Below are 14204 nucleotides of genomic sequence, written 5' to 3'. Positions count from 1 at the left end.
CCTGGAGAATTATGAGTAACTCTGCTTGATCGCTGGAGATGCCTACAATAGAAACCTCAGCATCATCTGTTCGGTGTTGCACTGGAAAGGCGCTTTATCAAGATCTGCTAATTTTAGGGCTATATATCAGACTAAGAGGGGCCACGTTGAATTTTGTGTCAGAATATTTCTCAAATAACCATTACTGGCCAGTTCAATGATTTAAGTCCTCACAGGTTGAGATTTTCATTGTACTGTTTGAGGACGTTGGGCTCTGGGGTTTCAAGTAGCTGTGTAAGTTTGGTGAATGGCACATTATCCTGTGATGGAAGTTGGACAGGGGGATGCTGAAAGCCTACTCTTATACTTGCAATGTACCATGCTTAGATCAGTTCATACAGGTTCTACATTTAATGTTGCTTACTGTAGATGAATATACATCGTTATAACGCAGTCTTTTTCCCCGAAGGGAATTACAACGCGGTTGTTACAACGACCGCGTTGTAATTCCGAATACCATTACCCCGCAAGTTTTAACAACGAATTGCGGAGGGGGTGCTGGATGTTGGAATAGTATAATTTACTATTCCAAATCCAGTCTGTGCGGACATTAGGGAAGGTGTTGGATTTTAAATCCTACACCTTCTCCCCCTATTGGTATGCAGAATTAAAACACAGTCGTTGTAACAACTGCGTTTTAATTCCCTGCGGGGAAAATGTTTTGTGGTAAACATTGTGGTAAACATTGGTGGCACCCTCCCTTGATCTCATTGTTTACCACTGTAGATTGATATGCCCGGGAATGCAAATGCTTTTAATTTCTAACTGAGAAGTCTGCATCCCTCTGTTATCTTTCTCATCTCAATGCATCAAAGATGGTTTAAGGTAATATACTTATCGGTGTTGCCGGACATGAACAAATGCTAGTAGTTTGTTAACATTTCAAAATGCTTGCCACAAAGCAGCACATTGTGCCACTGAAAGGGGAATTTAAGAATGAGGGAAGAGCATTTCCTTTAAAGTTAATTAACTCCACTTCAGGAAGATGGCCCCTTCGCTCCAATGTTCTGATAGGAGCAGATTTGATTTCAGAAGGTCATGTACACTAAGTTGAGTAGGTGCTGAGAACATATGCAGTGTAGGTGCATTCCATTTGACCCCAGAGAGAGAACACAATGTTGTTGAAAGTAGTTTGTGTGGTCTATTTTGAACAAAAGGGGACACAGAAAGGGGCAGAGGATTTAGCTCTCTGAAGACGGAGAGCAAGAGATATTTTTACGTGCTAGATTGGATAGGGTCATTTTTTGAGGTTTCCTTTCTACTATTAGGTGTAGGGACAGCAAGCACCAGCTTAAGCTATAAACTAGTGCCAAATGGCAGGACTCCTAGCACCAATAGGTGTGAGGGAGATTTTATCATGAATGTAGGGCTGAATAACTCCAGTATCCCACTTTAAGGATGGCCTGAGGTACGACTTGATTTTTCTGTAGGTCCAGATAGGCCATGTTTGAGAAGAGTACGATTGAAGGGTGGCACCCTCCCTTGATCTCAAATAACATTTACCATGCCTCTGAGAGGTATCTGACAAAAAAGACTGACTCCTGTAGGAGTAAAATCCGTGATAGAACCCAATCTCGAGTGGCTCAGTACAGAAGACAGGGAAATGCCAAGTGCGAAGCTTGGCTGCATCAGCCATCCGCAGATGATCCGAAGACAGCATCAAAGGAGCAAACACCAAAGCCAGACGTAACGTGACCTCTTTACTCGCTCAAAGCAGCAAGCAAGAGATAATGCAACCTTAAGAGAAGGTACACTGCAAGAGAACTCTCTCATCCCAAAACTAACAATAGGCAAGGATTGTAAATTAACACAACAGACCTGTGCATCCCTCATTGACTCTTGTCCTACATCACCTTAAAATATTAGCACCATTACGGATAGCGATCAGAAAAGCAGTTAAAATAAACATTGTCCCAAGTTACGTACAAAGAAAGGTTATAAGCTAGGTCAGTCCAGTTTAACCCCTTGCGTGCTGATGACAGAACGGTTCCGTCATCAGCATCGGTTGAGCTGTGCTGATGACGGAACCGTTCCGTCATGACTCCGCCCGCGCAAGGCGGAGTCAGCACAGGCGGAAAATACGCCCCTCACGCAAGGGTTTAAAGATCCAAGCACTTCAGTTTGTACTTACGGGACACAAACATGAATTTTCCAAAGACAAGGGACCACAAGCCTGGTCAGGGCTTAGTGGAACTTCAGAACAAGTATCCCAAGCAACTAGACTCTTGTGGTTTATTGCATTCCTGCTTTTGGATGCTAATTCTAAAATGAAATGCTCATGCGAATCACTCAGTAGTAGTCCTCATGATCCTGAACACTGGCTGCAGTAAAGTTAAGAGACCAGGAGTATGAGGCAGAGATTGCAAGATACCAAAAAGTTAGTGAGTCTGGAGTTGTTTGCGATGGAGGCCATACTTTGCTAACCCATGGCTGTGGGAGGAGTTGAATGATCAAGCAACTTCTGACCATGCTCTGTTCTTTTGCGATATGTTTCAATTCCATATTACACAGGAACTTCCTTAACTTTACCATCGGCAAGTTCAGATAACAAAGACCCTCTTTGTTATTTTTTTAATCCAATACAGCCATCTGTTGGCTCTTAACAGACTGTGCAATGTCATGCTTTGTTGGAGCAGTTGGCGCCAACAGGCATGTGGCGGTGCATGTTTCCCAACAGACAGAGCGAACAGTTGCAACAAAGCCAGCAGCAGGCAGAATATTACCCGACACATATAGCTTCAATAACAGCAATTTAAGATTTCCTTACAGAATAAAAGGAACATCTGACATGCTAAGTCTCAAACAGTACTGTGCTTGAGTTGGCATGGCTGCCAAAGTTGACTGTACTCAATGTATAAACCTACGGGCATGCAAAGCTGAATTTGGCCTTTCTGTGAATCTAACTGAAGACTTACTCAACACTCCAATATCACCAGGAGGCAATTGAATCACAGAGACAATATTGGTCCTTATTTACAGAATCAGTAAAAGAAAAAAGGAAAAGCAGATATTAAAAATTCCCTTGAATACAGACTACTAGTACAACTAGGTGCCCATCAATTAACACTGTCTGACACACTCAGTCCAAAATCCAGACTTCCAATGCCATTGTAGCATCTGTACAATTAGAGAGTATTATAGTAACATAATAACTTTTAATAGCCCCTTTTTTACAGGATAGGCCTTCACTCTTTCAGATGGTCTCCACTGCCACTGGGATACTAATCTTGTTTTTGTTGTGGTTATCTTATATTCCCGGTTCCTTAATAATAATTCTTGGGTTAGAATAAGTTCGAAACCCAAAAGGACACTTCACCATCCATGCAGAGCCGTTAAGCGTGCATACAGAGCGGTGGAAGCACTTCTTTGGCAAGGCATGAAGGCAGCAGACTGTAGTTGAGGAAAAAATGTAGTGTTCATGATCACTTGCATTTCTACTCCACTGAAAGGGGTGTGTTATACCAAGGAAGTATAATGAGGCATTCAAACAGTTCAATTGGCGCCAGCATAGATGAGATCGATGCAGGTGGTGGGCACCAGAAGGGCAAGAAACCAATAGGAAACAAAGGTTGTGGTTGCTAGACAGAACCTGGGGTAGATGAAAGAGGTGGCAATCATCTAGGGGCCGAATGAGAGATGAGAGGAAGACAGGCATCACAGAGGCAAAGGGCCGGACCTTGAAACAGGTACTAGGCACAGGCAAGGCAAAAAGGAGTGGGAACAGGCAGTGAGCAGGATGGGGAAAGCATCTAGAAGAGGACAAAGGGGTAGCAACCAGAGAGGGGCAAGAAAGAGAGAGGTCTGCAGCAAGAACATTGGAGGCAGGATGGAAACAGACTTTTGGCAAGTGAGTAGAGAACAGGGGCCTGCTACACAAGAAAAGCGGCCTAAACACAACCCAAAGGCGAGCCATCGGAGCCGCAGCAGGTGGTGGAGAAGGGGACAAGCACTGAGCACCTTGGGGGCCGACCTGAACAGAGGGAGAGTAACTGCCTCCTTTCCTACGTTCAGCCATGGCCTGGCTCCCACTGCAAGACAGCCAAGCAGGCACTTGCATAAAGATGATTAATGCACCACCAATGCAGCTAAGGGACGCTTCATCATCCATTAAGAGAAATGGAAGCACTTCTTGGCAACGCATGAAGTGATTACATTCCGTCGAGCAGCATCACTTCACAGAGCAGAATACCAGAGGGAGGATTCAGGTCTCCCTGGCCAGCTGGATGGCAATGTGCCGATTTGCTACCATATAATTTACACAAGCAGCACTCCTCTTTTGCAGGAGGGCATGGGCCAATGAGAAAGCATAAGTAATATGATTTGTAACTACCAAACCTGTGCCCTCTTCGTATACAGATACAAAGGTTGCTGACGGCAAGTACTCGTGCCGCAGGGCTTCAAATATACTCGTAAGGGGGCGGTAAGAGCCAGTGTAATTATCAGTGGTCAAGACTGATACACGCGTCTATGAGTGAAGCGATCAGAAACAAGGTCTCACGTAGTCCTGGCCAGGAAGCAGATGGATAACAAAGGCTTATTGCCTATGAGCAAGACTGGGGTGACCCAAAGTTGAAAATCATGGGAGAATGGAATCCCCTGGTGAGCCCTTAGGGGCACTCTCCTCTCACCTGTTTAGATTCCTGGCAAAAAACAAGCATTATCAAAGCCAATAGATCTAGATTTAGCAAGCATGTAAGAAGGTTAATTTATATTCTTACTGCAAGAGTGTGTCAGAAAAGGGAAAATACAAAAATAAACCATTGGCACATTATATCTGCAGTAAGAATGACATTGAAAAAAATTATCAAACACATTAATAGTACAGTGCGAGTGCTTCATTTTAAATTCGGTGTACCAGGAACAGGAATAGGACTCCCTTTTAGTTTTAATTCACATCATGCAAAAATATGATCCTTCTTACTGCAAAGAAAAGGTACTATTATCCTTGTATTACAGTAACTGGAAGGCATTCTATGATGCAGCATTGTACACTACTGAATTCTACGGTACTGCGCTCTACACCACTATGCTCTGCAACACTCCATGCCAATGCACTCTACACCAGTCCACTCTACTCTGCACCACTCCAATGTACGTCACTCTAAGTAGCCCTACTCTATGCCACTCCACACCACTCTCCACTACACCATTAACATTTAGCCATGCTGAACAGCAGCCACGCCGGTGTACAACATAGCTAAAACAAATTGGCAGAGCCAATAGCTCTTTCATAGGCGAGACCTATTGCCTTCGCCAATGCTGGTTGTCTTTTGCTTTCAGAAAACCTTATGGAGACTTAATTGATCTAAGCTGCTGCTAAATAGTTCTGCGCTGGACCTTGCAGTGGCACCTTTTTAAAGAACATCTATTGCTGTGCAGTGGCAGAAAGAGTTTCTCCGCAGGTAACATGCTAACTTTATTTAGCTATACCTATCTATCTATGTACATATACACACACACACACACACACACACACACACACACACACACACACACACATATATACACACACACATATATACACACACACACACACATTATATATACACACATGTGCAATATAATTGTTTGACTCAGCCTGGTATCTCAGCACATGGTACCCAGAGTAAATTGGTTATGACTAGCCAAGGCCTTGTAATACAATTGGAAATACAAAAATAAATTATTTTTTTGCGGGCTAAATTGTAAAATTCGTTATGGTTCAACTGTTTTGATAGACTATACCTAAACCACAATGTTGCCTGGTATGGTGTAGGAAAGTCATTGCTATCGCTTTCCATGTAAATTCCTGGGCTCTGTACGCATAACAGAGTTAGTTTTACTCTACATGCATCAATGATGTGCTTTTAAAGTTGGACATTATTCTTCAGCCAGCTTTACTGAATTCATGGTTTGAGCTGCTGCACTGGGCCAAGATAACCACTCTGCTGGCCACATGCTTGCTCAAGGCTCCTTTTGACAACAGAGCCATTCTGTGACATTGGACTTCTCCTACTACATGAAAGCAGAGGATGGAATCTCCATTATGTAATTAACCGCTACTCCTTGACAAGCACTGGCAGGATGATGCCACAAGGAACAAAGAGAGGGAAGGGACATCTTGCACCATTCACCGCAGTGTAGTTTCTTTGAAACTTGGAGTGAAGAAACCACACCTGGCTGGGAGGAGCTTGGCTCAGAGAGAAGGCTCTCTTTCAATGTTCATTTGAACTGCCTTCTTGATTCTTCCAAGAAAGCTGCGTCGGGGATTGGTCAACCCATGGGCAGAGATCTGGAAGTGACAGTCATGGATGTGGGGAGGTGAAGTGGCGTCTCTGGATTGGGTAGGGTTTCCCACTTGTTAGATCTCCCCACCCCCATTCCAAACCCCCTACAAAAGGAAGAATCCTTGCTAAGAGGGGTAACAAAAGAGGGGCAGACCCACACTGAGGATTAACACCTAGTCTGAAGCTGAAGGATTATGAACCTGTATTTCCTGGACTTTTGTTGGACTCTGCCTCCAGAGAAACTGACATTTTCTCCCAACCTCCTTCTCGGGGCCTATAACAGATGGACTTGAAGGGGACAATGGAGGCAAAGGATCCACTTACACTTTTGTGGAGGACTGGTCCTGGAAGTGGGTGCCCCAGGCCCTGCCAGACACACAGGAAAGTGGCAGAGGTAAACAATGCTTGTGGAGTGCAAACAGGGACTTGAGGATTGGGGACAACACTGTGAGACTTCCAAAGTCTGAACAAGAGGGCAGGTACTCACTCAGTTCACTTTTGCTGAGGAAAAGTAAGCAGCAGTGAGAAGGGGAAGTGAAAAAGCAGAAGACACTTTCAAGGGAAAACTACATAAAATCTAGAAGCCAATATATCCCAACAAATATATTCCTTCTAGCTCAAGCAGACCACCAGGGGCAAAATAAAGCATCCTATATGGTGCACCTGGGACCGAGATATCAACCTGAAAAGAACATTCACCCAGAGCTCTATTTACTTTCCCCGATGCCTGGAGGGATGAAAACACTCCAGCACCAAGAAAAAAAAAGAGATGTTAGAAATGGGGGGTCTGAATATCAAACTCTGTTCTAGGGAGTACCGGGTACACCTGGAGAGGCCCGCAAGGGAGAGGATTCACAAGGCCCCAAGGATGAAGCAGAGCACAGACACACCCACTAATTCCTCCCAAGTCTAGGTGACAGCAAGTAGGAAAAGCAGAGACACTGCCACATCGACCCGGCACAAAAGAAGCAAGTACTGTTGAGGGGTCCTGTGGGGGGGGGGGGGGTTGGAAGGAAACTGACCTTGACACATAGTCCCTGTGGGCAAAGCATGGGTCCCCCAAGAAGGGGGCAAGGGCTCCGGCGTCTGACAAAATACGCCGGCGAGTGGATTAAGAATAGGAACAAAAAAAACCTGGAGAAATGAATGGTTAGTGGCAACCACATCAAAAAGCTCAACTGAAAGAACTCGTGCTGAAACAGTGCTCCATACGGCTCAGGGGCCTTGCATAAATTAGCATATTTAAGTGATGGGCCTTTAAGCAATTTGTATATTTGACTGGTGGTGTCCCAGAAGAAACAGGGGCAACAGCACAAAGTGTTGAGTAGAGAGCTGACAGGAAACAAGATCACCACTGAGGCCCCCACAGCTTAACAAAACGTCAGCACAATACGTTTGGGGCCTTTGACCCTAGGAGAGATTAACACAGTTTTCAAGCATTCTCAGGCCTGACACTTCCAGTAGTTCATGGTCCAACTGAGGTTCTGGGTGGTTGCTCGACAACTTTGTTCAATAATAAAAATTTAACTTTTATTGAACTGTTCACTGCTTTGTTCTGGAAAGTGTTCTGGAGCCCACAGGTACCGCCTTTTAATAGTAAAAGTCAAAATATGTGCATATTCGTGGTCACCTGAAATTGTTAATGGTGAAGTGGTTATATTTCATTGTTGAACGTATGGGGACACACCATGTGATAAAGCCAGAAGTGACCTGACCTATAGCTCCAGATTAAATGCTGTGATGGGAGGAAGCAAAATGTGAATGAGAACTGAACAGACCAGAGGAAGAGAGCTGACCCAAAGCCCCTCTATGTGGGTACTTATATAGTGTTGTCTTATTCATTGGCTATTTCTTACTACATAAGGTTGTCAAAATAGTTGAACCAGTCAGTAGGCTTGACCCAACAAAACCCTATAAGAGAGCCTATGTTAAGGAAGCACTATTTAAGCAACAGGTACTGATGAGGCGAGTCGAAACACAAAAAATAATAGGTTAACTACGTGCACTATTTGGAAATGAATAAAGTAGTAGACTAATCTGTAGAGTGACCCAGACACAAAATATTTAACCTGCAGAAGCGGGACCACATCATTTAACAACCGTTGGATGGGAATCAGTTCAGTTTTCCCTTTTTCTTAATCAAATATTACACATATGTACTTTATTTGTTTAAAAAACAAAAGTAAATAGCAAAATTTAGCGAAATAAAGTACGTTTTGAATTTCTTCAGAATAATGCAACGCCTCAGAAGGACTTCCTTGTACAGAAGGGAGAAGAGGACACTAAATTAGCACCTTGGCTGCGGCTGGAATTCCGCGCTGGTGCTGGACATTCCGATTGCGGGCGTGGTCATGACGGCTCCCAGCTGTCATCAGCACATGCCCACCGTGATGGGCACCGATCCCATATTCCCAACTAATCACTTTGGACGTAAATACATTGTTATAGTCTTACATAAATTGCTTAGGACTTCTTTACTGTGAACCAAATTCTTTAACTCCCTTTCTTTCCCAATAACTAAATCGCAAGTAAACCTGTATTATAGTGCAAGGAGGAGTTTGTAATTGTGTACGTTAGGTTATTAGATTAATGGTAGTTTTTATGATAACTAAAGTAAAAGTTATCTGAGCAAATTGTTGGAAAGTTTAGTTCATTATTTAGCTCGAAGCATTTACGGGGAAAAAAAAATTCTTAATTTTCCTTCATTCTTAAGGGTCAATATATTGTACTTTCTGCCTGAAAATATTTAGGTCAAAATGTTTTTGTTTTTTTAAATAAAACTTATTTTACACAATATCGACTTTGATATATATATTTATCTTTGGCAACTTCCTTAGTTTGCTGTTACTTCAGCTGGACAGATTTACTATTCTAACTTCAGTGCTGGTTCATGTGGGCATCTGGATCATGCTGTAATAGTGTTACGTTGCATAAATGGTCCAATATTTTTAAAGTGAATGATATCATCTAAATGTTTTTCAGCTAAACGTTTTGAACAAACGCTTTTAATACTAAATATTTAAAACATGTTATCATGAATTAAGCATAAGATTATGCTCAAGGTTTTTATGTTCCACTTAATCCTGCTGGTCAATAAAAAAAATTGTCTAAGACTGTATAATGTGTTATGTCATCTCTTGGATGAATAATCAGCAACTTAAATTCAGGAGCCCCGATCTTCTGTGCAATAAATAACGTATCATGCAGTTTTTATTTAGTCATTTTTTTGTTGCAATGTGGCCCTAATCCTTGCACCCTTATGGAAAGTCTATCATATATCAGTTGCCATATAACACTACAAATACTGAGGCATATAACAGCTGCACACAAGCAAGTTTGCACGTGCTGATGAATAACACTCATGGTATAAGTCTACTGAAAAAGTAAACATTTCAATATCTGAATCCCATGGAAAGTATCAATGAAAATTGTAAACTTCCTAAATTACATTTCTTAAACATAGATATATTTATATACCATAACACCAAACACATAAAAACAGATAAACACCAATCGCAAGTTAAAACTAAACACGAAATTGAATAAAGAAACATTATTTTCAAAGTGGGAAACTAAGCCATCACTCTCCAATTTCAGGGGGTTTTCACGTCCTCAAACCAAATGACTCATTAAAAGTCTATCAAATTGTACTAAAAAAAACATTCAGCATTGGGACAACTTAATTTAACATATGATGACATTTATATAGACAGCACCACAAACTGTATTTTCATTCTTGGCACTTAATAGTAGGGTTTCTAATCAACCTCGGATGGATGAACAGCTGAGTTGGGCCTGGAGGGATTAGAATCTGCAAGCGTCTCACACAGGGCTCTTCAGCAGGAGCTAAACCTGCCGAGTTATTTTAACGTTTGCAACCTTATAAACCTTATATGGTTTCTACATGTTAGACAAGAGCTGGTACCTACAGGCAAACAATTCACCTCCACCTCTATAAAACAGACACCATGTTGCGGCTCCTAAGGCTAGGATAATATGGTGCTCAGGAGCCAGGGCGCATGCAAAAGACAGGAGAGAAACTGTAACAGGAGCCATTGGTGGGCCCAAACCAGGAACACGCCGTACTGTGTCTCCCAGTACTTTAATAAAATATGAAGCTTCTAAAGGACCCGCAGCGTCCAATTTAATAGACTTGTGCATTATCAGATTATAACAATGACTGCCTCAAACAAAAACAGGAGGCACAATAGGCGTCAACAACTTCAAACAAATTCCAGGTGTGCTTCCAGTGACTCAAGTCCTCTCTGAAGCAGGCGTCTTAATGCTATGACGAGTTGAAAATACAGATTCTGTGCAACAAGATGGGAAACAAAGTAATGCACCAAAATCAGTGCTTTTAGTCCAAGAAACCGTAACCTAATCCCTCAAAGCTAGTAAATTGTTTTAAACCTGGAGCTTTTAAGTTTACATTCTACATATGTGAGTTTTCGCACTACCACCTTCTACAAAGTGTGCTGCAAAATTAAAACGTTTCTTTCACAGAAGGTTATTTACGCAAAGACTCATGCCCAGTGGTCCGCCAAAGATGTTGTGGTTTCTCCTACTAGGATTAGACCATATCCCTGAAAGTGCTATTCAAGACCCCTCCATATGTAATGAAGTCACAGGATAGAGATCCGAAAGAATGGACGGATCCAGAATTATATTGTCTTCGTCAACCATAATAAGCTTTTTTTGGATTCACTACAGCCATCGCTAGGTGCTGGAGTACCTCATCGCTTTAATTCTTCAATTAAGTACAACGATAGTAGTAGAGAGACTGAGTGGGCTCTGAATGAGCCTAGTTCACCAATGTGTTTTTTCATGGTTTGTAATTGGCTGGATGGGCTGTCTTTCAAAGCCATGGCATTTTCTGGATAGTAAAATTGTCTGATTTGTCATCCAATTAAGGTTTTGATGTACCAAGTAGTTTTTTGAGGCCACAGACACGAAAAGAGGTGTAGCATGTCATTTTAAGCCAGAGTTTACTTTGATATATTCAGTTTGCTGACACTACAACTTCTTTGCTGATTTGTGGTTTTTTTGTCAAGGAAGTGCATGCAGTTTGGATGTCTTAATCATTCATAAACAGTGCTATTTACTAACCACTCTTTCATATCCATTCGCCATTCTTGGCTGTGATGTTAACATGCTGCTGAATTTACAGCCTTCTATAGTCACAAGGTAAAGATGACCATGCCACAGTTTTCTTTAATGCAACAAAAATACCTGCATTTTCTCAAAATGATTTACAGTGCAATATTTTGCACCATATGCCTTTTAGCATTACCAACTTCGAAGAAAACACCATCTTCTGACTCCTTTTTTATAACACTTTACTTTGAGGGTACAGTTCAATTCTGCTAATGCAGTCTGGTCAACAAAGGGACCCTAGTCCAATCCAAACACAATCCCCTAAGAAAAAGTCAGACATATCTGCTTGCCAATGAATTATTTAGTGTTGAATGTTATTTTTCTGTCGAACTTCCTAGAGTAATTGGTTCCCCTTTTCTTTTTTAAATAAAACTAATTGTTAGGTTAAAAAAAAGTAGTCCTCCATTTGAGTACTAGAGCTTCTCCATGTTACGATCTGCAAAACCTTTAATACATGAAACCCCTCATTAAATGACTGTTGATCTAAAAAGAGCAGGCCTAATCTTGTCTTAATAAATACAAAAGGCAAACTGAATGTAACTCATTAATGGCTTCTGGGAACAGGGTGTTGTCTTAAAAATGGCTTTCCTTCCTGGGAGATATCCTGTTCAACCCCATCATTTCTAACTGAATTAAATTTATCAACATCATCTCCGAAAAGTGGGGCAGACTACTCTTTGGAGGCCAGGCAACCTTGAAAATGAATATTCAAACAATGCAATAGACAGCTCAACATCATTACTTCACTACAGAAGTCTGAAACACGCTCTTCAACACATTGCAATACTCAAACGGCTTGCATTCCGCTCTCGGCTGTTCATCAGCTTTTCCTCAAACATCACCAGATTTTAGGTTGTAATCCTACATCAACTACTATATTCTGTCATGATCAACTCTTGAAACATGAATGTTAAGGCATGTGCCTTCAGCTCCATCCCGTTCCTTGCGAATCGACGTATTGGGGCAGCCCGAGAGGGCTGTCCAAGCAGTCCTGCGCACTTCAGGAGTGAAAACCACTGCTCTCCCTACGCCACCAGCCCCGCCCGACCAAAGAGCCACGGATTTATATAGGAAAAATAAAATGATACCTATAGTTATTATCATTTTATTTTGATTTAGTGAGGCGGCGCTCCTCCGCCTTAGCGGAGGAGCCGCCACGCCATCATGCATAGAACATACTACAGCCAACAACCCTCCAACCAGGAATTTTGAAAGTGATCCCCGGAACGGACACAAATCTTTAGAGCTTTGTAGTCTTGCCTGGGGCTGGACATGCTATAAAAATGCTGCGGAAAAATACAGCGCAGGTGAATTGCTCTATAACCAACGTGAGACTTCGTGCTATTCGGGAAAATTAAGGACATGGAGTGCAAATGCAGATTGAATGCATTGTATGCACACGCTTGTAAGGATCGGCTTCCTTTACCACAGGCCTTCCAGAATTCAAGACTTTGTGACCTCTTAAATATGCCTCAAACGGCTGCTCGATGGCACAGTTCCTACATGCAGTCAGATTTTTGGAATTTGCTTTAACATTGTGCTTTTATTCATAAAAAAAAATAATATTGGATTCTCATTTTCCTTTTTCTTCTCGCTAGTGGCAGCAAATCTACACGTTCACCACTTGATAAACCTCCTAAATAAATAAATATGCACAACCGACGAAAATTTTAATGTACTACATTGAGCCTTTCTAAGGACTGGCCACAGGCAGCCACCTGCTCACTGTTCTCTTCCATCTGTTAATCCCCATTCTTGATGTCGCCAAAGACCGTTATAATGGGAGGAATTTCTAATGTAAGTCTAAAAGAAAAGAAAAAAGAAAAGCAGCCAACATTTTCTCCCTTTAGTCAAGTGAACTATATACAGTTGAGAAAAAATCGAAATTACGAAACATTTGACTGGCAACACCGCCTCATTATCTGCCAGTGAATTTCTTGCCCAAACTTGTCCCTTCTCGCTGTTCATGTCCGTGTTTTAAGTCTCTATCATGAGTAATGGGTTCAAAAATCAATGCATGGTGCATGTAAGCGGCTTCTTTGACGGCTTAGAAGTGCATTAAGCAGAAACAGTGCCATCCATGTGTTTCGGATTTATAATGTGTTATCCACACGTGCTGTGTGACAGGGAGGGCGGGGGAGGGGAGTCGAAGAGGCAGAGGAGTGGATGACGACAGGCACAGGGGGCGCTCATTTTCTTTATATCCTTCGCCTTTCACATTTATACAAATAAAACAACGTACGATTTATCCTCAAATGTGGGAGCTGTCAGGGGCATTAGAGGTAGAATAGCAGATCTATGTGGCGTGTGCTGCTGTTCAGCTCTCTCCTGCACACCTATCTACCCAATTTGCTTCTTAACACCTTTCTTAGGTGGTCACACAACGAACGGGCGGGCAAAATGACAAACTTTTCCCTCACTTCATATTCGAGAAAATGGTGACATTACCAAGTATTTCGTGAAATGCACTTGTCAAGTATCTTGTGTGACAATTGTACGGCATGACATACAAGGCCATACGAGTGGAAGACGTTTGAGTAGAAAATGTCTCGTGACTGTGACACCCACACAGTACCGGTCAGCCATTTTCTACTCAAACCAGTCTCCCACTAGAAGAAAAAGAGTAAACAAAAAGTATAACAACAAAAGAATTGTGATACACATAAAACCCTATAATCGGGCTATACCCAAAATTACACTCACATAATAACAATTCTCCCAGACCTACTCTGAAGATCAATTCAA

General features: G+C 42.0%; 1 protein-coding gene across 1 annotated transcript in view; it reads right to left on the bottom strand.

The window, feature by feature from the left end:
- KIF13A (kinesin family member 13A) overlaps positions 1–14204 on the bottom strand; it is a 762232-nt gene that overhangs the window by 625346 nt on the left and 122682 nt on the right. The gene's annotated exons all lie outside the window — the stretch shown is intronic.

The sequence above is a fragment of the Lissotriton vulgaris genome, chromosome 4_1 (assembly GCF_964263255.1).
Source record: "Lissotriton vulgaris chromosome 4_1, aLisVul1.2, whole genome shotgun sequence".
Lineage (NCBI taxonomy): Eukaryota > Metazoa > Chordata > Amphibia > Caudata > Salamandridae > Lissotriton > Lissotriton vulgaris.
Note: the sequence above shows the minus strand (reverse complement) of the source record. Positions and strands in the feature narration are given on the sequence as shown.